Genomic DNA, 26,975 nt, shown 5'->3' with positions numbered 1-26,975 from the left:
GTTAGTCCACCCTAATGACGCCACAGTGGCATGATCACGTCTAATAACGATGAATTGCCATTAGCGAGTTCATTTTGTACGCGTAACGCCCGCGCCTGTGCAACAGCTTTTGGCCGCGCAGTGCGGTTCACTTTCCACCGTCTTGTCTAGTCCGGGAATTTACTAATCACCCCTTGTTGTCATCTACCTCCACCCACCTCACTTAGCGTGGGGTCTTCTTGGCAGTCAAAGGAAGACCGTTCTCAAGGAGCAAAGGTGTAGCACCATCTCCCTCGCCTCCTGTCCGCCAGACGACTGCGAGGTGGATTGTTCGTGAGGGACGCAGATCTAAGACCTACTCGCCTGCAGCTCCATCTTGTTCAACACCAAATACAATACCGGTATGATTCAAACCATTGTTGGGGAGTAAACTCGGACCATCAAATCTGTGTTTGCGGAGAAAATAATGGAGGAATTTTGTAAACTCGGAGCGGACGACTCGCTCGGATAGGAGGCAGCGGCGACTCGCTCGGCCTGCGGGTGGAGGAGGCGGTCTGCTCCGAGGAGGAGGGAACGGCGGTGCGGAAGGGCGTGGGGGGCAGGGCGGCACACGCTGCGCCCCTCCTCCGGCCGGCGTCGTCTGGCGCACTACAAGAAATATGTCAACTTGTGACTCTCACTATTGGCCGCTGAAAGGTCATAGTTTTTCATTTGCGACCTTTTTGTGACCAAAAACAGAAGGTCAAAAGCTGACGGTCGTAAACTGAACTTAGCGACCTTCTCTATGAGAAGGTCGTAGACGTTTACGACCAAAACAGAAGGTCGTTGAACCCATGACCTTTTGTTTTGGTCACTGGCTCTCTGCCCAGGCCACGTCGGATCCGACGTGGCAACCTGACGTGGCAAAATTATGACCAATTGAAAAGGTCGTTGGTTAAATTCAGCCTGGTCCAGTTCGCTGTTCTACATGGGCCTGGCACAGCAATTGAGCCTATTTGATTTTTTTTCTGTCAATTTTTTGGTCGACTTCATGGGCCAAGCCCAACGTTGAAGCCTTTTTTATTGTTGGGCCGTGGCCTTTTTGTCTAAACAATTTCAATTTCCTTTTTTATTAAATGGGTCCACTAGTCAGATGGGTCCCAATTGTCAGGTTCTGGTAACTGGGTCCCAGTTGTCAGGTTCTGGTAACTGGGTCCCATTTGTCATGTTCTAGTAAGTGGGTTCCATCTATCAGGCTCATATTCTTCATATTTCAACCAGTATTTAAATTGGCAGACAAAAAGCACACATAATACTTCAAATAAGAGCAACCAGATCACATAATACATTGGCAACAACAGTAACAAGCTCTATCCATGCCAATACAAGAAAATGACAACATGACGGACTCGCCGGACGACCAGTCGGGGCTGGGAACAAACAAAATGGCAACATGGCTTCCTGTCACCCTGTTACATGAATGAGAGAAGAATTAGAAAAACTGGGGCAAATATATTATGAACAGACCATTCAAGAAAATGGCATTTATAGCTGTACCATTGCAAACCAAGAGATACCAAAAAAGTGGAGGAGCAACAATTAATAATGTACTAGATTAGTCGGTAGGCTAATTTAATTGAGTGCAACAACTAGTTACCAAAACAGAGGCATGCTATGGTAATTGATGGTTGCTGTTGTTGTTTTAGCAGCAGTGGCATACTCAAAATCTAACAAGTATTAGTACTCTGATGTGCTAGTGCTAGTATTAAAAAAAGGATAAATTTGACTAGAGCAAGGAAATGAAAACAAGGACAAAAATTATTTCTTGCAAATCAACGAACACATGCATAGCATAGCTAGCTAATGACCTAGAGGAAAAAAACCGATGAAGCAGCAAGGCCATGACCACCACCAGGTGCATAGCTACTCTACCTAATGGGCCATTAGCAGAAAGCAAGCCGTTTACAACTAGCTAACAAACATCAACCATTATAAAAATTACGATAGCAGCAGCCCGTGCAGGGAGATTAGCAGCAGGTTAGTGAGCAGAGGGAGAGGGAGGTGGTACCTGCTGGGAGCGGTGCGTGGTGATGGCCGGGCTTGAATCGTCGAGCTCAGGCAGGGCAGCTTGGTTGCCTTGGAAGCAGAGGAGCAGACCCCTTGTTGCGGGACAGGGCCGGTGCCTAGGTGCGTCCCTCCTCCTCGAGCAGGACAAGGCCATGTTCCCGACTAGAACTGGCGTCTCCTGTCGTCGTCGCCGTCCACGCCATGGGCGGTCTGCAGAAAAGTAAGAGAACTAGAGAAGGTTAGTTTGCAAAGCTACAAGCTACAGTGTGTAACAAAGATATTCAATCTATTCAGCAAAAACAGCACAAAACTATATGATAGTCTGCAGAACAACATAGCATCATTCACAAGAAATGTATAGGATGCAAACAACAAGTAGTACCATAATTCTCATCACAGTCATACACTGAATTCATTAAAGGCTACAGATTCATAGAATTCATTAAAGGCTACACATAAAAATAGGTAGATTTCTTTCTTCTCTTTGATTTATGCTAGCAGAGATGTAGCAGGCAGGAAGGTAGGAAGCAATCACATATGCATGTATGTATGAAGCAGATCATGAAAAGAGCAACATCTAATTAACTTGATTGCCTTGCAGATGACACACAAGATGAAGAGCGCTTCGACCGAAGCGATGGACGCCGCGAACTGGCAGATCACAGATTTCTCCATAAGTACAGAAGTAGTATTTGCATGAGTATAGCAACACTAGCACGTAGTACAAACATGGTATCACAGACATTCTCTAATTGACTAGCACCCAAATATATACATGCACCAGTTCAGGAAATTCATAGACCTATATAAGAGAGCACTCGATTCAGCAAGAAGATACAGTGGATATATCAAGATTTGATATGCCCCAATCTCTGAAGATTTGTATGTGCAAATCTGCAGATTCAGGTGTAGTGATTCAAACCGTACGTAACTACATATTTTTTACAGTAAAAACTGTGTGTACAAATCTGAATATAGCAAACACAAAGTGCATTCAGGATCCACTTCCCAACATCTAAATTCACCGAACATGTCCTAAAATTAGCACAACTAGAAAGTACAGAGATAAGAACAACAATGCACATCTAAGAGGTGGCAATCAATTGGTCCAACAATGCAATATAGAAGCTCAGTTGCAATAAATAACTACAGGCCTACATCAGCTCAAAGTGGCAGTAGCTCAAAAACAAGCAAAACAACTGTTGATAAGCAAAGGCAAAAGGCTAAACCACATGTTTGGCCAGAAGAATTAAAAGCTAAATCATGTCATTTCAGCGAGAATGACTCATGCAGTTATAGGCAAAGTACAAAACTAGCGACCTAGAAAACACGTCGGCAAGTTACAGATAACTGATCAATGATAGACACAGACGGCGGTCTGCGCAAGCTGGAGATGCCTCTCGACTGGCGACGTACACGTCCAGGTAAACTATCCAGCAGCACGTAGTAGAGCACCTGCACCCTACATCCACACATATACGAATCATTCAACAAGCCCATCAACAAGAAAGGAGATCGAGATTTCAAAGTGGGGAGGAAGCAACTAACCGTCCAAAGAAGACGGACCAGTTATAGATGGAGAGGTAGGCACGCTTGAGTGTGGACGCCATCGCTACTGCCATCATCTGGATCGGGGTGTCAGGGAGGAAGCAGTCCTAAGCAAGAAGAACTGAGAAAAATGAAAAGTATCAGCGGCCAGAAGCATGTAGGCAACATTACTGGATAATCTATTGCTGCATATAAATACTGAATTACAACAACAGACATGCTTTGAAAACTACACTACATTACATATTACAGCAGCATGATAAAAATGTACTCAAATATATTCACAGAAGCACATAGACTATATATAGTCCTTTCACAATTGGAGTAAGAAATGCAAGGATAGTTATAACTTGGAAGTTTCGCACTAATAGCCTAATAAAAAATAAATAAATAAACAGTATTAATTCTAATATTATATGCCAAAGCAGAAAAGAAAGCCTCGCAGTTCTCTCAGTTATCACAAAAGTAATATGCCACTTTGCTCCAAGCTTCAGTGGGCGGAAAAGAGACAGCATGGATCACATATATGTGCTAGCCACAGAGGCAAGCTCACAGAAACAAACAAAGGGCCTGGTAGAATATGATGATACCGTTGTTCTCAGGCGAGGAAATAAAAAATTCAATAACAGAAGCTAATTTCAGGGACCATAATGGCGCTGCATCAAGTGCAGTTCAATTTCATGCCTGTATCAGATGAAATGAAGCAATAGCAAAGCTACGATTCACCTGAAACTATTCCTACTTAATTACTTATGCCAAGTGACACGACATCTAGAGGAATGAACAGACTTGTCACACAGCGAGCTACACAATGGAAAGAAGCCAGCACAAAAGACTGAGTCTTCTCAGTGAATCAACTCATTACTGAATCTTCTCAGTGAATCAACTAGTACTACAACCAAATTCAGTGAATTAAGCTACTCCATTTTGAAGTATTGCTCGGGTGCTCAAACATGCAGAGATACAAGTACTACAGGTTTCTCGAAGGCGTAGAATCGACCTAGCGTGTCACAAGAGACATATTAGTACATTTTGTTGGTGAGGCAAGGAAACATATAGCACTATGTACCGCTTCTAGAGAATTATGCCCAGTTCACTTCATTTGGAGTTAATAAACTCGATAAACTGTCACTAGCAGTAACACACCACTACTACAAGTACTATTGTAGTAGTTGAGGAAGAAGATTAGAGTACAGTACTACTACACATGTGTACTAACTAGTAAGTAATAGGATACACACAAGTAACTAGGTGTAGTAGTAGAAGGGACCTAGATAGTACCCAAGACACATACTGCTAGTAAATTGTTGTTATGGGCGAGACAAGAGAGCAGGTGGTACTCTGTGGTGCTGCTAGGAAGGGAATTATGGCCACTCGGAATAAATTAACAGTGAGTAGTCGATGGAGTGTCACCAGCAGCAAGATAGCACTACTCTTCTAGTACTCCAGCAAGAAGAATAAAGTGTATAGTACACAGGCAAGGCATTTAGCTGGAGAATATGAATCACAAATTTTATGATTACACAAGACCTGATGAACACATTTTCTAATCACATCCATTTTCTAATTAACTAGCACCTAAATATATACATGCACTACTCCAGGAAATTTATGACTTGGACATTGTATTAATAGCAGATTACGAACTAATGTACTTGTACTTGATCTAGTTGAATAAATGCAGATAGTTCCTGGTTCAGCCAGCTCCAACTTATGCTACTAGCTACTGACAGAAAAACACAGAGAGAGGGAGAGGGGGGGGGATCCGGCGACAGTATGGCTAGATCAGGAGACCCTGAGGCAAGATCTGGCGCCCCTCCGTGTCCGGGTTCTCCACCTTGTCGTCCAGCCCGTCGTGCCTCCTTCCCCTTGCCGTGGTCGCGGTCTGCCCGGCACAGAACAAGAAGAGATGGGATCTGCATCTGCCCAAGGAAGAAAGCAAAGCAAAGCAAGCAGTGGCACATGAGATGAAGGAGATGCAGCAGGCTATGGAGGAGAGTCAGAACGGGTAAAGGAGGAGGGCTTACCTGGGCATCCAGCACGCCTCCTACCTTGCCATGGAAAATGGCTATCTAGGGTTTTGGGGTTGGTGTGGAAGGGTTGAGGACGGCCGTTGGATCCGCGAGCATCCGACGGCATATGATTCACGATCCACGTGAGATGTCTATGGACCAATCAGAATGCAGTATGATGTTATGACCATCTAAATAGGTCATAATTGCCTAAAAATAATGTGTTAAAATCATGTCAGCTATCTTATGACCTGAGAAATTCAAAAAGAAAATGGAAACCTCCTCATTGTGTCACCAAAATGTGAACAAGTTTTCAAAAAAAAAATAACAAACATGAAAAAAGATAAATATCTTTAAAAAGGTGTCGTGAGATATGTGTTTTTTGGCAAAAAAAAACATTTTCCATTTTTTGAATGCCCGAAATGAGTTTTTTTTGTGAAGGACCTACCATATATTTGTTGCAAAATTGTACCAAATCAATTTTCTAAAATACTAGGACATATTTAATGCACAATTGACAAAATGGTTGGGTGTCAAAAGCTTTGATCCATCTCTGGTGAAAAAGACAAATTCCAGCCGATTCAGTTGGAAGCGGGTCAAATTTGAACTGCACCTGCCTTGTAGTTTGCTATTTTTTTTCCAAAAATCATTTCTAGGTACATAAGTATCTATTTAATCAGAGAAACACCAAAAAAATCCAAGATTCAACCACTAGCTAAGAACGGTCATTACCGCCGTTTTGACCGCATTTTGAAACGGGCATAAAAAATTCAAAAAAAACAAAAATTGGGAAACCTTCGCATTGTGCCATTATATGTGGCCAAGTTCCCAGGAAAAATAACAAACTTTTAATACAACAATTATTTTAAAAAAGTGTTCTCAGAAACGAGCTATCACGTGTGGAGATCAATGGCTTTCAAACCAAATGATCTATCTTATGGCCACATTCATGGCATAGTTTGTTTAAATGATCTCATATTGTGCACAAGGGTGCATATTAGAATGGCAAACAATGTTGCCTAAGGAAGTTTTCATTTTCTTTGGACGAAAAAACCATTTTCCATTTTTCGAGTGCCCAAAAGGAGGTTTTTTTGTGAAGGACCTCCCAAATAATTGTTGCAAAATTGAACCAAATCAATTTTATAAAATACCAGGACATATTTAATGCACAATTGAAAAATTGGTTGGATGTAAAAAGTTTTGATCCACCTCTCGTGAAAAAGACAAATTTCCGCCGATTCAGTTGGAAGCGGGTCAAATTTGAACTGCAGCTGCCTCATAGTTTGCTATTTATTTTTTCCAAAAATCATTTCTAGTTACATAAGTACCTATTTAATCATAAATACATGGTTTGGTGGCGATACGTCGAGGTTTGGGCGGTGGCCGAGGGCCCCAATCTAGAGCGCGTAAACTCGCATGCCCGCCACGTGGTCACCGCATGACCGTGGCGTTGCCATGTGTTCTGGGCGGCCTAGGCATGTCTAGTGGGTTGGCATTCCCCAGGTAGGTGCTAGGAAGAAAATTACAACATAAGATTCTCACGAGGAGACCGATCGATGCTCAAACATGAATTAGTAGCCAAGTGTTTGATTAGCGGTACGGGAAATGTACATGGCTAATGGGCGTGAGTTTTGGCTGAGGATGATCAGTTACTAAGAAGACCGTCTTCACAAATTTTCAGCTCAAAAGGAGGAGCCTAGGTGGTACTTGCTTTGCAAAGTACCACACTAGACATAAATACGAATGTTGAAGCTGGGCTCAAAATAATGAATGGATTGAGCTGGCATTTGGTGGAGGATGGTTATTTGGGCATAGGAAAGCACCGTAGAAAATGGATACTATTTCGACATGCCAAAGTGGTACTTCCTTCACAAAGTGTTGTTCTGAACAGAATAGGAGAATGAATATTGTTGAATTATTTTTGAACTAGGCAAGGAAGGTTTTTTACATATTTGACGAAGATATGACCCAAAGAATTTATGAGATTGTTTTGGGAATTTTGGGAATGACAGAAATATAGGTTGCCTCACAACCTGGGGCAAAAATTGCCACATGGACATGACACATATGCAAAACTGATGAGGTGGCGCCTAGTCATAGCAACCCACCACAATTTACAAGGTTATGACCATCTATATTGGTCGTGATTAGCTAAAAATAGGGCAGCGGACCAGTGCTATCTGCTTTATGACCATTTCGTGTAAGGAAATTACGACCTTTCTGACCAAAATGGTCGTTATAGTTTAGGGTTTGAAGCCCCCCGAACAGCTTTTGACCAATTGGTCTGAAATGGTCATAGATCTATGACCAATTCTTCCAGGGTCACTAGTGTTGGGGAACATAGTAATTTCAAAAAAATTCTACGCACACGCAAGATCATGGTGATGCATAGCAACGAGAGGGGAGAGTGTTGTCCACGTACCCTCGTAGACCGAAAGCGGAAGCGTTAGCACAACGCTGTTGATGTAGTCGTACGTCTTCACGATCTGACCGATCCAAATACCTAACGTACGGCACCTCCGAGTTCAGCACACGTTCAGCTCGATGACGTCCCTCGAACTCCGATCCAGCCGAGCTTTGAGGGAGAGTTCCGTCAGCACGACGGCGTGGTGACGATGATGATGTTCTACCAACGCAGGGCTTCGCCTAAGCACCGCTACGATATTATCGAGGTGGACTATGGTGGAGCGGGGCACCGCACACGGCTAAGAGATCAAGAGATCAATTGTTGTGTCTTTGGGGTGCCCCCTGCCCCCGTATATAAAGGAGCAAGGGGGGGAGGCGGCCGGCCTAGGAGGAGGGCGCGCCAAGGGGGGAGTCCTACTCCCACCGGGAGTAGGACTCCTCCTTTCCTTGTTGGAGTAGGAGAAGGGAAGGGAGAAGGAGAAGGAAGGAAGGGGGCGCCCCCCTCCCTAGTCCAATTCGGACTAGTCCATGGGGAGGGGTGCGGCCACCCTTTGGGGCCTTTCTCTCCTTTCCCGTATGGCCCATTAAGGCCCAATACGAATTCCCATAACTCTCCGGTACTCCGAAAAATACCCGAATCACTCGGAATCTTTCCGATGTCCGAATATAGTCGTCCAATATATCGATCTTTACGTCTTGACCATTTCGAGACTCCTCGTCATGTCCCTGATCTCATCTGGGACTCCGAACTCCTTCGGTACATCAAAACACATAAACTGATAATATAACCGTCATCTAACTTTAAGCATGCGGACCCTACGGGTTCGAGAACTATGTAGACATGACCGAGACACGTCTCCGACCAATAACCAATGGCGGAACCTGGATGCTCATCTTGGCTCCCACATATTCTACGAAGATCTTTATCGGTCAAACCGCATAACAACATACGTTGTTCCCTTTGTCATCGGTATGTTACTTGCCCGAGATTCGATCGTCGGTATCTCAATACCTAGTTCAATCTTGTTACCGGCAAGTCTCTTTACTCGTTCCATAATACATCATCCCGCAACTAACTCATTAGTTGCAATGCTTGCAAGGCTTAAGTGATGTGCATTACCGAGTCGGCCCAGAGATACCTCTCCGACAATCGGAGTGACAAATCCTAATCTTGAAATACGCCAACCCAACAAGTACCTTCAGAGACACCTGTAGAGCACCTTTATAATCACCCAGTTACGTTGTGACGTTTGGTAGCACACAAAGTGTTCCTTCGGTAAACGGGAGTTGCATAATATCATAGTCATAGGAACATGTATAAGTCATGAAGAAAGCATTAGCAACATACTAAACGATCGTGTGCTAAGCTAACGGAATGGGTCAAGTCAGTCACATCATTCTCCTAATGATGGGATCCCATTAATCAAATGACAACTCATGTCAATGGCTAGGAAACATAACCATCTTTGATCAACGAGCTAGTCAAGTAGAGGCATACCAGTGACACTCTGTTTGTCTATGTATTCACACATGTATCATGTTTCCGGTTAATACAATTCTAGCATGAATAATAAACATTTATCATGATATAAGGAAATAAATAATAACTTTATTATTGCCTCTAGGGCATATTTCCTTCAACTAGTTGACATATTTCTTGTAGTGGCGGTAGCCGCTTCTGGGCGTTGGCGGGGGAAAGTTCTGAGGACGATGAGGTAAGCCAGGTGAGTGATGGTGGGAGTGCGGGTTCAATTTCGACGCGGGCACGTTCGTCGTGCTCGCTGGCTGACTTTGTCGCGCACGCCGAGGAGCAGGGAGCCTCCGATCGGGCGGGCCGTCGCCGGCGTTTTGCGCCCGGTGGCCGCGACGCGGGTCGCCATGCGGCGTCGCGTGGCGGGGTGCCACGGGGTCGCCAGGGGGCGGATGCCCTTGCGCTCTGGACGGCGGCGAGGGAGGCTACGGCGCATGAGCTGGCTCGGCTGGACGCGGAGCCTCGGCGGCCGGTGGTGGTCGCGCAGGGCGGCGGCGGCGGACCGGCGTCGTCTCCGCTCGGAAGGGAACTCGCTAGGGTTCCCGTGGCTGGGCCGCGGTCCACTGTTGGGCCGCCCAATCCAGTTGGGGGGCCCGCTACGCTCCCCTCGGGGCTGGCTCCACAGGGGTGGGGTCGGACCTGGTGTTGGGGGCTGGTAGTGCAGTGGTGGCGGCCTAGGAGGCCCAGGGGGCGCTTTTGCAGCCCGAGGCCCGGTCGGGCGAAGAGCCGCTAGGGTTGCCTCCCCGCCTCCCATATAAATGGATGTGGGTGCGCCGGGGTGCGCTAGATCCCTCCTTAGGGTTTCCAGCCACCAGTGCTCAGATCCACCGCTACGGAAAACAAGCCCGTCGGCTGCGCTGCCTATCCCCTCCCCTCCTCTCCGTCGCTCCTTCGTCGAGGTGGTGCAGATGGGCTCGCGCGGGGAGAAGCCATCGATGTCGCCTCCCCTGGATCCGGAAGCAGAGAGGCAGCGCGAGCGCGACCTGCGCGCCAAGGCTAAGGTGCAGCTCGCAATCCAGGAGGCGGAGGCGGGTGGCTGGGGGCCGCCGCCTCCGTGGTGGATCAAGGAGCAGGAGCGCAAGCACCAAATGAAGGAGGAACACCGGTCTCGAGAAGAAGAAGGAGTTGAAGCGCAAGGAGATGCAGCATCCTCTCGGGGGCGACCGGGTCGGCGACCCCTATGCCAAGAAACAGAAGTAGCGGCCGGGGCCAGCGGCGGATCTGCGCCAGGCTGCGCCTGCGCTGCCGGGGGCGCCGTCTTCGTCCAAGGGCACGGCGGCCGAGCCGATCCCGGTGGAGGTGGAGGTGGCGGATGGACTAGAGTGCTTCAAATGCGGGCAGGTCGGCCATTTCCAGAACGAGTGCTCGTTCAAGCCCCTCTGCATGCTCTGTCAAGAAGAAGGCCACGCCTCGGCCTACTACCCGACCCGTGGAAAGCCGCTGCAGCTGCCGATCATGGGGAACGCGATCTCGGGCCAGGGTTTCTTCTGCCTTCCGTTCATGGAGGGCCCGGAGGACTATGCTGCGGGCGAGGGGCTGGGCTCAGACGCGGCCTTCAGCTCTGCCGCTCCGGCCCTGCTCTCCTATGCGATTCTGGAGGCGGAGCTGCCACACCTTTTTGAGGGAGAATGGGACTAGCAGGTGCTTCCGGTCGGCGTGGATCGGTTCTCGGTGGTGTTTCCCAACAAGGCGATGCTAAGAAAGGCGACGTGAAGCGGAAAGCTGTTCCTCTCCCTCAACAATATGATGGCGGAGATCCGGGAGGTGCGCGAGGAGGAGCCCTAGGCCATGTCCATGCCCGAGGTGTGGGTGAAGCTGTGGGGCGTGCCCCCCAAACAGCGGAGGGCCGATCGGCTCATGGCGGCCACCACCATGATCGGCCGCCCCATCACGGTCGACGAATTGTCCCTGATCCGGGTGGGTCCGGTGCGGATGCGGTTCGCCTACCGTGCCCCTGACAAGCTGCGTGGTCGCGTCGAGCTTTGGTTCAACGGCGGGGGTGTGACATCAAGCTGGAGCCAGAGCTGGCAGCGCCGGGGCACGGCGCGGCTCCTCCCCCGCCCCCACCTTCCAATGGCAAAGGCCCTGACGACAAGCACAAGGATGCGGACCACGATAACGACGAGAGCATGGGAGATGACTCCATCGACACTGCGGCGTGGGACAAGCTGGGCATCCACGACCAGTCCCTGGACAAGACGGCGGGCCCGTCCAAGGGCAGGGGGCAGCTGCGGCTGCGCCTCCCAGTGCGACGGGCGCCCTTCTATAGGTGAACCAGTACGGTTCCAACCTGGCCCTCGACTCCGAGGCGGAGCGGGGAGTGAGGGTCTCATGCGACTCGGGGCGTCGCTCCTCTCTCCTGCCTGTCGTGCGTTCCCCGGGGCTCGGGGGTGGCTCCGCCATGTGGCTGTCCCCCCCCTCCGGAGGTGCGAGCAAGAGCGGCTCGGTGAGGTAGGCGAAGAAGACCGCGGGCCGCAAGGTGGCGTCGATCCCCCTGATGGGGAACCTGGGCGCGCCACCCACTCCTAAGCAGGCGGTCATGGCTTTGGCCTCTCCGCTGGCCCCGGCTGGTGGCAGGTCTGTGTCTGCCTTGTCAGGCCTGGCTGCTGCCCTGCGGGCGGAGGCCGTGGCGCTCCCGGTGGTCAAGGCGCGATGCTCCAAGGCGGTGGCTATGGATCCAACCCCAACGCGCACCAGTGGACGCCCCAAGGGAGCCAAGGGCAACATGCCAACGCTCCAACGGGCGCAACTTCTGCAGGCCGAGAAGAACATGGAGATTGACGGTAATCCCCCTCCTCTCGTTTTACGATTCTTGAATCCTTCTTGGACACGCATTTGGGGGTTATTTTGGGGGACAGTGGGGTGGACTTGGCATGTGAGGGAGATGCCCGTTCGCTAATATCGTTAGTTCGTTCGAAAGAACTTGCGCAGGCAGCCCTTGCTAGTGCTGCAGCTGCGCGCGCGGCCGCACCGGCAGAGGGAGCAGGGGCACCCTCGACCGTGGCTGTGCTGCCCGATTAGAGTGCGGTATCCGCAGGGGATGATACCGCCTCTCCCCCTCGTCTACCCCAAAGGACGAGGCGTGTGGCAAAGGCGGTGACCTCGCGCGAGATCCGCCTTCGTACTTCGTAACCGCATTATTTGATGCGTTTCCTTTTTTAGAACATTCGTGGCTTCGGCCACGCTGGGAGACGGACCCATCTTAAGGAGTACATGCGCAATGAGGGCATTGACGCAGTAGGCATCCAGGAAACCATTAAGGATGAGTTTTGCCACCACGAGTTGTTGGCGATTGATCCCCTGGAGCGCTTCGCGTGGCATTGGTCCCCGGCCCGCGGCCACTCGGGTGGCATGCTTATGGGCTTAAGCAACCTATGCTTTGAGGTTTTGTCTTGGGAGACAGGCACCTTTTTTATTTCTGCCCACGTTAGACATAGGGCGTCGATGCGAGAATGGGTGATGCTTGTGGTGTACGGACCCGCTGATCACTCGCGCTCGCTCGAATTTCTGAACGAGCTCCAGGCCAGGGAGGGTCATGCGGAAGCCCAGCATTTGCCGTTGGTGATGGGGGCGACTTCAATTTAATCCGCTCGCGCGCGGACAAGAACAATGCTAACATTAACTGGAACAGAGTTGCCATGTTCAACAATGCGATCGCAGCCATGGCACTTAGGGAAGTGGCCAGGTCTGGAGCGCGGTTCATCTAGGAGATATGCCCTAGAGGCAATAATAAATGTTATTGATTATCTCCCTGTTCATAATTATGTTTATGTTCCATGCTATAACTGCTGTGGTTCTCGAGCCCGTATATCCATAAAGGCTCTGGGGAGAACCCATATGCACGTTTGGAATAATAAACGGTAAAATGTATTCCTAGTCGTGCCTCTAAGACTAGCTCAAGTGTTGCATGATGATTATGTTTTCCAAATCATGGGCATGTCTATGCCAAGCAACTTTGCGGGCACAATGTCAGGAAGGACATTTGTGTTCAATCGACCCGAATTGATGTTATGCTATGAGATACATTCGTCACAAGTTAATGGTTTATAACACAGAGATAGTTAATGTTTTCATAATTCCTTAGATCATGAGAGTATCGAGTTTCTTCATGCTTGCTTCATGAACTTTGGGGTTTGTTAAACGTCATCCGTAACTGGATGGCTATTACGGCGGCTTACGGGTTCATGGAAAAGTATGTCAAGTAACTTGATAGCTCAAGATTGGGATTTGCTCCTCCGACGATGGAGAGATATTCTCGGGCCCTCTCGGTGTTACGGTATCCATAATCGTCTGGACAGACACCTTGTGATTTGATCACTGGGATGCCGGAACACGGAAACGAGAAAAGAGAACAAAACCGGTAACGAGGTAACTTGCATGGTGGACAAATTGTTCGTCCATGGGGATGCAATAAAGCTCACCTCGGGTGTTTGTGACATATCGCTAAGCAACAGGAATAGCTCACTGCAACTGGAGGTTCACTCGAATATTTATTCATGTGGGTATAGGGGTCAATATGGGTGTCCACGGCTCCGATGTTGATCATTGATCGGAAGGGGTTCCGGGTCATGTCTATACTTCACCGAACCTATAGGGTCACACGCTTAAGGGTCATCTATCTGCTGAATACTAGACAAGGAGTCTGAGAGAAAATCACCGAAAAAGTTTCGGACACCGGAAAAGTTTCGGACACCGGAAAAGGTTCCGCAGAAAGAGGTCATCGGATGAGTTTCGATTAAACTGAAAAGTTGTTTCAGGGGATACCATAAAGTCAATTTGGTTTCGGCACATGCCTGATAATTCTTGGAGGGTGCCAAAATCATTCTGGAAGCTTTCTGGAATTTTCCGGGATAATAACCGGATATGCTCCGGAGCTGCCGGAACCACTTCAGATGCTTCTCGCAGATGAAAATCACTAAACCGGAATTGTTTCGGAACGCGTTGAAAATAATTTTGGTGGGTACTGGAAATGTTCTAAGCCCACACAAATATTTTCAGTTCGAACGGACACTGAAAAATGTCGTCATGAATAGTGAAAATCAGCTTTGTGGTTACTTTATGGAAAGCCACCTTTTGGGGCTTTGCTCCAAAAGATCTTGGGGATGACATGGATGGATAGGAGCCATTTTTTGGGCCCCTCATGGGGGTGTGGCCGGCCACATGGGGTATCCCCCCTTGGGGACCCTCTTGTTCATTGTTTTCACTCCTAGGTCCTTGTGGAAGGACTTCATTAATGTGCATTTTGGGTTTTTGTGTGAAACTACCCTACCCCTTGGGATTTCTTATAAATAGAGGTGGAGGGGCAGCCCTCCACACTCATCCCTTCTCACATACAAGTGCCATGCATGATCTGGCTTCTCTCTCCCTCCCAGCGAAATAGTTTCATAGAGCCGAAAGGCTATCTGGGTTCCGGTGGGAACTAGTTCTGGACGGCGAAGCCCTGCCGGATAGATGACACCGTATGTGTGCAACTCTGTAGAGAGATCGTAGTTTTGGTCTTAGTTCGTGAGTGCCTGCCGAAGGGCTGTCCATGTGACCGTCCGAGTTTCAAAGGTCCTCCCGAAGGGCTATCCGAGTAACCGTTCGAGTTTCGAAGGTCCTCCCGAAGGGCTGTCCGCGACACCGTCCGGGGGGCTGTTCGACCGCCTCCCGGAGGGCTGTCTGAGGAGCAGATGAGGGTATACATCCTAGCGGTTGGGAGGTTGTAAATCCTAGCTGCGGGGATCTGCACCCCCGATCGTCATCGACTCTACTTCCCGCTGCGCTACGAGTCGGTAACGAAAAAGATCAAACCATGTATGCAGTCTCCATAGTGGTCCTGGGCTGGTACGTAGGTTGAAATTTTTTGTTTTCTGTCGCGTTACCCTACAGTGGCATCATGAGCCGTGCTATGCGTAGATGCAGGTTGCGATCTAGAATACATAGAGATGTATGGGTATTGCATAATATAATTAGGTAGTAGATGAGATCTATTGCTGAAAATTATTTATGCAAATCTGTTACCCAATGTTCTTGTTGCTTCCCTAGAATTTGCGTTTGCTCAATCTCGAGACAGCATGGTGGAATTTGACAAAGTTCTGGCAATCCGTGATCCTGATTGATAATGGAAGTGCTATCAGTTCTTTGGATTCTGCCGTAGTCAAAAGAAAGATGAAATTCATAGATGAAAGGGCATTGCAGATATGATCTGCACGGGGGTCATGCGTATGACAAAGTTTAGTATGGGGCTCGAGATTTAATTATCTCATGTTTCATACACCCCGAGATGTTAATCTAGCAACTTGAATAATCATACTTGATGATAAAACGTTGGTAGTTGTGGTTTAAGTCAAAACCTTAGAAGCCACGTAAAATAAAATTTTGCATAAACCGATTAGAGGCGTCTAACTTGGTTTTGCAGGATGTGCATGTGATGTGGTATAGCAATGCTCATATTCAATTTGATTATGTATGAGATGACTACATGATGTAATTAACATGACCTGCGTGTCATGATTCGGCATGATGGCTGGAGCCATATGATTGCACTTTAATGACCTGCGTGTCAACCTTAAGTAATGCACTTATTTTATTAGCTCTAGAGATAGCAATATTATCTGGTGCATCGACAAGGTGGTGGAAATCTTCGCGAAGGTGAACACCAACACGAATGCCGAAGACGAAGAAATGAAATACTTCTCCGTCAGAAAGGGCTATACCATATCATGCTATTATGAATTGCCTGAGATGTTTATCCCTTATGATGCACCCTTCTTGATTGCGCGGTAGTCGCTTTTTATTAGGGTGATCTCTCACAAAAATACCAAGTAGTTAGTGTTCTCCCAAGTGTAGCACCGTCACGGCACCTATCTTTTCGGGGTGCGCCGTGTCACACGGGTACGAACGATTAGAGAAGTGTGAGGCGGGTGAGTTGAGACCTCGCAGCGAGATCACTTGGTTGTCTTGACGTTCAGGCATGACCGTCATGAGCACGGAACACACGCATCAAAAGATGAACAAGAGTCACATAGAGATGTGATTGGCAAGTTGGCCTACCGGTTGAGATTTTTCGTCATCAGTGGTGTTACACCTATGGCGAACAATTGAAATGTGGGTCTTGTATCACTCACAATCAATTTTGAGAGATATTGATTTGAGTGGGAGCGCACTATTGACTTAACATGTTTAATTCTTAGTGCAATTAATTATGAACATTGTCTAAGTGTTATATGCAAAATAGTTGTAGAATAATGGCTCGCGTTTCCACCTTCCCTATTAAAATTGAATAGCTGTTAAATATCTGGTTAAAACTTTACGATTGGTAACGTAATATGAGGATTGTCCTCAAAAATGCCGAGAAGGACTTTGTCCTATCGCATGCTTTCCGTATCCTCCCGCTAATGGTATGGATCATGTGACTCTCGTCCTTCGATCCAAAAGCTAGAATTCTGTTATGGTCAAGTGAAATATGTTTGCTTCCATAAAACTCAAACTTCGAAAGTTTGGGATAGTTATGTGATATTCATGGAACTGGAAATTAATTTTCAGATACAAACAAAGGCTGAAAGATATGAAATATCCAAAGCAATGTTTGATTGCAAATTATTAGTAAAGTGCTTACTATGCATTAGACTGATAAGAGAGGGATCCAGAAGAACGCCTGTCATATAATGAAAGGTGAATAAAACAACAACTTAAAGGGAAAGGTAGTGTCCAAAGGGTGTTAGTATGACTTACACGCCTAGGAAGTCCGGGGCTAACGCCACTCTTAAGTTGGGTGCTTCTTTTGCGAGTAGGAGAAATACTAAAAGTTAAACAATTAGAAGTATAAAGGCAGAAAGAGAGATGACTGGAATATCCAGCTCATGTATGAATGTCATACAAGTTTTTGATGTATTGTAGGCTGGTCAAAGATATAGTTCTTGGGAATTATGGTTAAACATGTTAATCACTAATTCTGTATTTATTTTCATAATTCATTTAGATTTTTACAAACTCTAGCCCATTGCGGTATCTTGCAAGAAGGTTGTTCATAAGAGAACTTTTTATGTTCGATGTTATGAACAACACAAGGGCCATACTTTCATTATGAATGAGATGTATGTTATGAATATTGATAATAATACAATACCTCTGGGTTTACTTTCATAATTCATTTTAGAGTTTCATACACTCTAGCCCATTGCACAATGTTTGTTGCAAAAGAGTTGTTCATAAAAACAACAATTGTTGTTAAGTATTATGAATAACATGAAGGGCCATGCTTCCATCCAAGATGGCATGTATGTTATGAATATTGATGGTAATATGATACATCCATAACACTGACGCTAAATGTCGCAAGACTAAAAGAATACCACACAAGTGTGGCACTACATTTGGTCACATTGGAGAAACCCGCATGGAAAATTCCATTATGATGGATTTTGAAGTCTTTTTGATTTTGAATCATCTGACACTTGCAACTTTCCTCCGAAAAGTGAAGTGACTAAAATACCGTTCACAGGCCATAAGGAACGAACAACAAACTTATTAGTGATCATACATTTGATGTGTGTAGTCCGATAAGTGTTGTGAGTGGTGGATTTATTTATCTTCAGAAATGACTCAAGTAGATATATGGATATTTACTTGATGAGACGTAAGTCTGGATCTTTTGGAATCATTCGAAAGGTTTTCAAAAATGAAGTAGAAGTTATTGTAACAAGAAAATTATGTTTCTGCAATTTGATTGCACAAAGGAATATCTGAGTTACATGTTTAGCGAATGTCTGATGAGTTGTGAAAGGGGTTTCATAACTTGCACCTCCCGGAACACCACTGCAAGTGAAAAGTCCGTGGAGATGTAATCTAACCATTTATGACATGGTAAGGTCAAAGATGACATAAATAAATTTTCCATTATCCCTTTTAAAGTGATGCTTTAGAGACTGCGGCTTTTACACTGAAAAGAGCTACATCGGGTCTGTTGAAATGAAGCCATGGTATGGTACGCCCAACCATGTTATATCTTTTCTTAACATTTGGAATATGGGGCTTCTGTAAAAGGTTACAAACCTATTCCAAATCAGACAAGTGCTACTTTGTAGGTTATACCAAAATGTTAGGTATTCCTCCCTCACTATACCGAGGCAAATAGTTTTGCCGTGAAACGGTGTGCTTTTAAAGAGAATGGTTCTTTCAAAAAGGTGAGTGGGAGAATAGTGCAACTCGACGAGATGAACATTATCTTCGTCATCAGATCAAAGGAAAGAGACCTTGGAAGTAATTCCAGAGTTTCCTACTGCGACTGATACGGAAGTCTCTACAATAAAATGTATGAACTTTGGTCGAACTTGCAGCTGAACCACGTAGGCAAGGCTCATGCAAACCTCTCAGGTGCGCAAACGAGATATTGTTGTTAGACAACATTATACCTATGATACACAAGGAAGCGTTGATGGGTCCTGACTCCGGAATTGGCTAAATGCCAATACAACCCGAGTTAGTTTCCATATAAGTGATTCAAGATTAAAACCTTGATATATCTTTCGGAAGACTTAGAGTCTAACGAATATTTATGGAACTTAAAACTGATACGGATAAAAATGTTTTATCCATAAAGCTCGACTTGTTGAAATAACAAGTTCAAGAGTTGACTACGATGAGGTTGTTTTCATCGTAGCGATGCTTAAAGTCGGTTCGGGTTGAACTAGCAATTAATACATATTTCAATCATGAGATATGAAACATGGATGACAATAGAATTTCCATCTGATGGAAATGAAACCAAGGACTTGCATGTGTTACAGTCCAAGGCATTTTGTCTATCCAGAGAATGCTAGTAAGGGTGCAAACTTCAGAGTTCTAGCGATGGACAGAAGAGAGCAAAATGGAGTTGGAATCTTCATGCTTTGATGAAATGCTCAAAGGGTTTGACTTCATCAATGGGTAACGAAGATGCTTGTAATTCACGAAAGTAAGTGGGAGCGTAATAATATTTCTAAAAACCTTGTGTGCTTGACACATTGTTAATTGGAAATAAATTTCTTGATACGAATTAGGACTTCATTTGAAAATAGTTTTTTGATGAAGTGCTTAGGCTAAATAGCCTCAATATTAGGCATAATCATCTATGGAGATAGATTTACCTAATAGGGCTAAGCAATGAATACATATTGACAAGATGCTAAAACCTTTTAGCATTTAAAATGCCAAGGAGTGATTCTTGCCGAAGTCACATGGAAAGAGTTTTTGCAAGACTCGGTGTCCCAAAACACTGATGAGCAAAATACATGATGCAGGTTCCACACACTTTTCTGTTTGGATTAATCATGTATTCCATGGTATGTAAAACAACCAGATATGTCTAATACTCCCAAGGTGTTGCGAGTATGGATACTAAAGTGATTAAAGTACTGATCGTGGGACAACAGTGAAAGATGTCATCGAGTACTAGAGTAAGTACTGATGATATGTTTTCTCGCAAGCGGAGATCATGAAGAGTTCATTGTAAAATGTTACATCGATACAGTCTTCATCTTGTCTCCATGCGATTTTCGATTTAAGTTAAGGGTTTTGTGTAATACACAATATGGTGGCACGGTAGTTGGAAATTGTTCCCAACAGGATACTGTGGCGAATTCTATAACAAATGACTAAGTATGTTGACGCTTTAGAAGCGACACACAAGATGTTCAATCATATAGTTCATTCATGAACTTATTATGGTTCCAAGATGACTTTTGTCAATGGGACACTACTGCAGGTAGTTTCTCCATAACTCAGTCTGAGGAATCCAGGTTCGACCTGTGATTCACATACATAAAAGCCAAGTCCGCACAAAATATGAATTTTGTGAAAGCGTGAAAACGCGAGGATATGCAGAGATACACACGGAGCTGAAATTGTCAGATCCGATGGACATCAGGCTATACCACATGCGGCTTTTTTTACACCAGTATGCCATAGGTGTAAAGTGCATTAGCATTAACTAGATTATTGTCTCTAGTGCAAGTGGGAGTCTGTAGGAGATATGCCATAGAGGCAATAATAAATGTTATTGATTATCTCCCTGTTCATAATTATGTTTATGTTCCATGCTATAACTGTTGTGGTTCCCGAGCCCGTATATCCATGAAGGCTCTGGGGAGAACCCATATGCACGCGTGGAATAATAAACGGTAAAATATATTCCTAGTCGTGCCTCTAAGACTAGCTCAAGTGTTGCATGATGATTATGTTTTCCCAATCATGGGCATGTCTATGCCAAGCAACTTTGAGGGCACAATCTCCGGAAGGACATTTGTGTTGAATCGACCCGAATTGATGTTATGCTATGAGATACATTCGTCACAAGTTAATGGTTTATAACACAGAGATAGTTAATGCTTGCATAATTCCTTAGACCATGAGAGTATCGAGTTTCTTCATGCTTGCTTCATGAACTTTGGGGTTTGTTAAACGTCATCCGTAACTGGATGGCTATTACGGCGGCTTACGGGTTCATGGAAAAGTATGTCAAATAACTTGATAGCTCAAGATTGGGATTTGCTCCTCCGACGATGGAGAGATATTCTCGGGCCCTCTCGGTGTTATGGTATCCATAATCGTCTGGCCAGACACCTTGTGATTTGATCACTAGGATGCCAGAACACGGAAACGAGAAAAGAGAACAAAACCGGTAACGAGGTAACTTGCATGGTGGACAAATTGTTCGTCCATGGGGATGCAATAAATCTCACCTCGGGTGTTTGTGACATATCGCTAAGGAACAGGAATAGCTCACTGCAACTGGAGGTTCACTCGAATATTTATTCGTGTGGGTATAGGGGTCAATATGGGTGTCCACGGCTCCGATGTTGATCATTGATCGGAAGGGGTTCCGGGTCATGTCTATACTTCACCAAACCTATAGGGTCACACGCTTAAGGGTCATCTATCTACTGAATACTAGACAAGGAGTCTGAGAGAAAATCACCGAAAATGTTTCGGACACCGGAAAAGTTTCAGACAGCGGAAAAGGTTCCGCAGAAAAAGGATACCATAAAAGTTGTTTCAGGGGATACCATAAAGTCAAATTGGTTTTGGCACATGCCTGATACTTCTTGGAGGGTGCCAGAATCATTCTGGAAGCTTTCTGGAATTTTCCGGGATAATAACCGGATATGCTCCGGAGCTGTCCGAACCACTTCAGATGCTTTTCGCAGATGAAAATCACTAAACCGGAATTGTTTCGGAACGCATTGAAAATAATTTTGGAGGGTACTGGAAATGTTCTAAGCCCACACAAATATTTTCAGTTCGAACGGACGCTGAAAAATGTCGTCATGAATAGTGAAAATCAGCTTTATGGTTACTTTATGGAAAGCCACCTTTTGCGGCTTTGCTCCAAAAGATCTTGGGAATGACATGGATGGATAGGAGCCATTTTTTGGGCCCCTCATGGGGGTGTGGCCGGCCACATGGGGTATCCCCCCCTTGGGGACCCTCTTGTTCATTGGTTTCACTCCTAGATCCTTGTGGAAGGACTTCATTCATGTGCATTTTGGGTTTTTGTGTGAAACTACCCTACCCCTTGGGATTTCCTATAAATAGAGGTGGAGGGGCAGCCCTCCACACTCATCCCTTCTCACATACAAGTGCCATGCATGATCTGGCTTCTCTCTCCCTCCCAGCGAAATAGTTTCGTAGAGCCGAAAGGTTGTCTGGGTTCCGGTGGGAACTAGTTCTGGACGGCGAAGCCCTGCCGGATAGATGACACCGTATGTGTGCAACTTTATAGAGAGATCGTAGTTTCGGTCTTAGTTCGTGAGTGCCTCCCGAAGGGCTGTCCATGTGACCGTCCGAATTTCAAAGGTCCTCCCGAAGGGCTGTCTGAGTAACCGTTCGAGTTTCGAAGGTCCTCCCGAAGGGCTGTCCGCGACACCGTCTGGGGGGCTGTTCGACCGCCTCCCGGAGGGCTGTCCGAGGAGCAGATGAGGGTATACGTCCTCGTGGTTGGGAGGTTGTAAATCCTAGTTGCGGGGATCTGCACCGCCGATCGTCATAGACTCTACTTCCCGTTGCGCTACGAGTCGGTAACGAAAAAGATCAAACCATGTATGCAGTCTCCATAGTGGTCCTGGGCTTGTGCGTAGGTTGAAATTTTTTGTTTTCTGTCCCGTTACCCTACAGTTCACCTGGACCAACAATTAGCTATCGCCGGTGCGGTCTATTCTTGATAGGGTGTTTGTTACGGCCGACTGGGAGCTGTGGTTCCCTTTGTGCTCGTTGGTCGCCGAAACTAGGATCGGGTCTGACCATGTGCCTCTGGTCGTGTCTACCGGGGAGGACAGGATCAAGCGTAGCCCGCGTTTCTTCTTTGAAACTGCTTGGTTCGAAATTCCTAATTTTGATCAGGTATTCAGGCACAAGTGGAAGGCCTGTGTGAACAGGCTCGGCCCCCAGCGGGGCCCCATGGAGTTGTGGGTCGCGTCCGGGGCGGGCCTGCGCGCGTCTCTTAAGGGCTGGGGGGCCAACCAGGGACGCGAAGACAAACTTCGCCGGGCTCGTCTTGTCCAGGAGCTTGTGGTTCTGGACGCTCAGGCCGATTCCCGCTCTTTCTCCGAGCCCGAGTGGGCCCATCGGTACGACCTGGAGGGACAGGTGGAGTCGCTCCTCCGTGCCGAGCAGGAGTACTGGCGGCGGAGAGGGGGACTTAAATGGACCTTGAAAGGCGACGCGAACACGAAATACTTCCACGTCCATGCGAACGGCCGCCGCCGCAAATGTGCCATCCTTCGACTGCAATCCGACCACGGGCTGTTGTTGCGTCAGGATGACATTGTGCGGCACGTTTATCAGTTCTACATCCAACTGATGGGCACGTGCGAACCTTAGTGGGCTTGCCTTCGCGCGGACATGTGGGGTCCGGATGGCAGGGTGTCCGAGGCCGAAAACAACGCGCTTGGCCTCGCCTTCACCTCCCAGGAAATCGACGCCGCCATCCATAGCATGAAGTCTGACACGGCCCCCGGCCCGGATGGCTGGCCGGTGGCCATGTTTAAACGCTTCTGGGCTCTCCTTCAGGACCAGATTTTCGGGGTCTGTAATGGTTTCATGCGTGGAGAAGTTGATATCTCGCGATTAAACTTCGGGATCCTCTCCCTTATCCCCAAAGTGCAGGGGGCTGATAACATTAGGCAGTTTAGACCCATAGCGTTGATCAACGTCCCTTTTAAATCTGCTCCAAAGCCTGCTCGATGCGTTTATCCTCGGTGGCACATCGTATTATTAGTAGGAACCAGTCCACGTTCATCAGTGGGCACCACATTTTGGAGGGACCTCTCGCTTTGCTTGAGATTGTTCACTCGCTCAAACGTACTCATGAGCCCGCGATTCTTCTTAAACTGGATTTCGAAAAAGCGTATGACCGTGTCAATTGGGACTTCCTTAGACAGGTCCTCTTGGGAAGAGGTTTCTCGCCCGTTTGGGTTCACCGCATGCTGCAACTGGTCTCGGGGGGCCAGACGGCTATCGCGGTTAACGGGGAAGTAGGCCAATACTTCCGTAACAAACGAGGGTTGCGTCAGGGCGACCCAGCTTCTCCTCTTATGTTTAACTTCGTGGCTGACGCCTTGGCTGCAATGTTAGACATGGCACGTCTGGCTGGCCACCTTAGAGGGGTTGCCTCCCGGTTGGTCCCGGGAGGAGTTTCCCACCTGCAGTACGCAGACGATACGCTGCTGTTGTTCGAACCTGACAGACATAGTATTGCTACGGTCAAGGCTATTCTGTTGTGTTTCAAACTAATGTCGGGTCTAAAAATCAATTTTCACAAGTGTGAAGTGGTCGCCATGGGGATGGAGCCCGACGAAAGTCAGGAGGTGGCAGATCTGCTTAATTGTAAGTTGGGATCTCTGCCACTCCAATACTTGGGGCTTCCGATAGGGGATCGGGCTCCTACCATCCAGGATTGGGCCCCGTTATGCAATACGGTGGCCGGCTGGGTCGGCCCGTGGCGAGGGAGATTTATGTCGTCGGGTGCACGACTTATAATTACTAACTCGAGTCTTTCCTCGCTCCCTATGTTCACCATGGGGATGTTTCTGCTGGCCGAGGGTGTGCATTCCAAGCTGGACACGCCACGGTCCCGCTTCTTCTGGGAAGGAGCCAGCCCCAAACGGAAGTACCACCTAGTCAAATGGACGGATGTGTGCCGTCCAAAGTCCCGGGGGGGATTAGGGGTGATGAACTCCAGGCTGATGAACATTGCACTAATGTGCAAGTGGATTTGGAAGCTGTCTCAGGGTGAAACTGGTCTTTGGGTCGACCTTCTTCGAGCCAAGTACTTCCCGACGGGCAATTTCTTTGCTGCAACTGGACGGGGTCTCCCTTTTGGAACTCTATCCAGGGGCTAAAACCAGTCTTCGCCATGGGGGCGAAGTTCCTGGTTAAGGACGGCTGCTCAACGCGTTTTTGGACGGACCTATGGATTGGCGACCAACCTCTCTGGTCCCGTTTCAGATCGCTGTATAATATTGCGCTTGATCCGCACTCTTTTGTGGCGCATGTTTTGGCTGAGTCCCCCCATGTACTGCAGTTCAGGGGGGAACTCACTGGCCCGGAGACGGCAAGTTTGGAAAACCTGCTAACTCTGCTGGAAGGGGCTGCCCTTTCTCAAGGCCCAGACATGGTGTCTTGGCACCTTAATGCCTCCGGCAAGTTCTCGGTTAACTCCTTGTACCGAGCACTCGCTAGAGGTACACATCAGCAAGTTGCGACCGGGCTATGGAAGGCTCGGCTCCCTCTAAAAATCAAGATTTTCATTTGGCAATTGTGCCTTGACAAACTCCCAACTTCGGTAAATATTGCCAAACGCAATGGACCGACTAACGGGTCATGCGCGGTGTGTGGGGAGCCTGAAATTGCTAACCATGTGTTTTTCCATTGCCATCTGGCTCGGTTTGCGTGAAGTGCGGTCCGAGAGGCTGCTGGCCGGGATTGGGATCCTAGGTCAGGTGTTGAGCTAGGTGCTCTCCTGTCGTCAGTGTCTGGTTCTGCTAGACGTGTCGTGTGGAGCTGTGTTGGGGCATTACTTTGGGCACTATGGCGCATTAGGAACAAACTTACGATTAAGGGCGTGTTCCCCTCACATCCGGCTGATGTTATCTTCAAATGTGTTATCTTTTTGCAGCAGTGGGCGTCGCTGGCAAGGCGCCAAGACGTTGAGCTGCTGCACCGCGCTCTCGCCCATCTTCGACAGGTCTACACTCTGGCGAGAGCTCCCACGCCGCCTCCGTAGGGTCTGGGTGGTCCTTTTGGCTTCATTGATGCGAGCCTGCGTGCTCTGGTCTTGCCGCCTTCGGCATGTAATCCTGAACTTCTGCCCCCGCTTCGCTAGAGCTTTTGTGGGCTTTGACGTGTTGTAAGACTTGACTCTTGTGTACGCTGCCTGTTGTTGGCTTTATTAATTTAAAATCGGACGAGTCGAGCGTCTTCGTTCTAAAAAAAACTTCGCTATCTCCCTAGAGTTCACCTCAATGTAGTTCCCGTCACCCATATCCATTTTCATAGTTTATATATAGCGAGGAGAGACATGAAGAAGATTCGGTTGTTGTTTCCTGAAGCTCTGAGTTTACAGAGTTCCACCATCCCTATCCCCGCAGACACAAATTTGATGTTCGGGTTCCACTCCCCAGCAATGGTTTGAATCATACCGGCATTGTATGCAGTGTTGAGTAAGGGCATCTTCTTCGTGCCCCCCATTGAAGAAAAAGAAGCTACATCCGGCGAAGCTGCAGGCGAGTAGGTCTTAGATCTGTGTTTCATCTCATCCAACAAGCTGTAAGGAAGGCACCAAAGATAGTAAGAGAAATATGTGTTACCACTTGAGAAAATCAAACGCAAGAGGAGAAAAGAAATGGAAGAAGACATGAGTGGAGGACTAGTACCAGCCTTGTTCTTGCTTGCTCTTCCCCTCCTGCGCAAAGCCCCCGTGGTGTGATGGTGTTTGTTGATGTAGCCTTCGGTACAAGCACCAGAATTTATACACAAGGGCCTGCCGCACAGCACCATGTGCTCATCACTGTGTAGTAACCAAGTGGCTGCCCAATAGTCCACGTATGCAGCATACCAACACCACAAATCATTTTGTTCTACTCACCAAATGAAGCAACACCACACAAAGCTAACAATCAACAAGAGAGGTACAATCAACCACCCATAAATAACAGCATTCCATCTTAAGTAATTCCGTGAATAGGTTTCACAAAGTACAGTCGCACAAATCCTTAAACGACGTAAAATAGGCATGTGGCAACAAGTAAACAATCATTACTGGAGCACGCCTACTTAACACACAGACCAAACTAAACGCACACGTGCATGCGCTTAAGTAGCACAACGCCGGCTACAAATATCTAGAGAGCCTTTTTCGGTACAACCCCTCTCACTAAACGTATAAAGGATAATATGAATCTTTCATAAATTATACCCACTTACGTATGTATACT

The 26,975-nt window shown here is 47.1% G+C and overlaps 2 long non-coding RNA genes across 2 annotated transcripts; both read right to left on the bottom strand.

Moving 5' to 3' along the window:
• Positions 1-992: 992 nt before the first annotated feature.
• On the bottom strand, positions 993-26,757 carry LOC120964225 (uncharacterized). Its single transcript, XR_005755883.3, has 3 exons — positions 26,419-26,757; positions 26,181-26,305; positions 993-1,427 (listed from the first exon to the last, which is right to left on the bottom strand). It is a non-coding gene; the product is annotated as an uncharacterized lncRNA (long non-coding RNA).
• LOC123493924 (uncharacterized) lies at positions 3,129-6,020 on the bottom strand. The gene is made up of 2 exons (XR_006663363.2): positions 3,592-6,020; positions 3,129-3,487 (listed from the first exon to the last, which is right to left on the bottom strand). It is a non-coding gene; the product is annotated as an uncharacterized lncRNA (long non-coding RNA).
• Positions 26,758-26,975: the final 218 nt, after the last annotated feature.

The sequence above is a fragment of the Aegilops tauschii genome, chromosome 5, assembly GCF_002575655.3.
Source record: "Aegilops tauschii subsp. strangulata cultivar AL8/78 chromosome 5, Aet v6.0, whole genome shotgun sequence".
NCBI lineage: Eukaryota > Viridiplantae > Streptophyta > Magnoliopsida > Poales > Poaceae > Aegilops > Aegilops tauschii.
The sequence above is the reverse complement of the archived record's forward strand: the minus strand, read 5'-3'. Positions and strand labels throughout refer to the sequence as shown.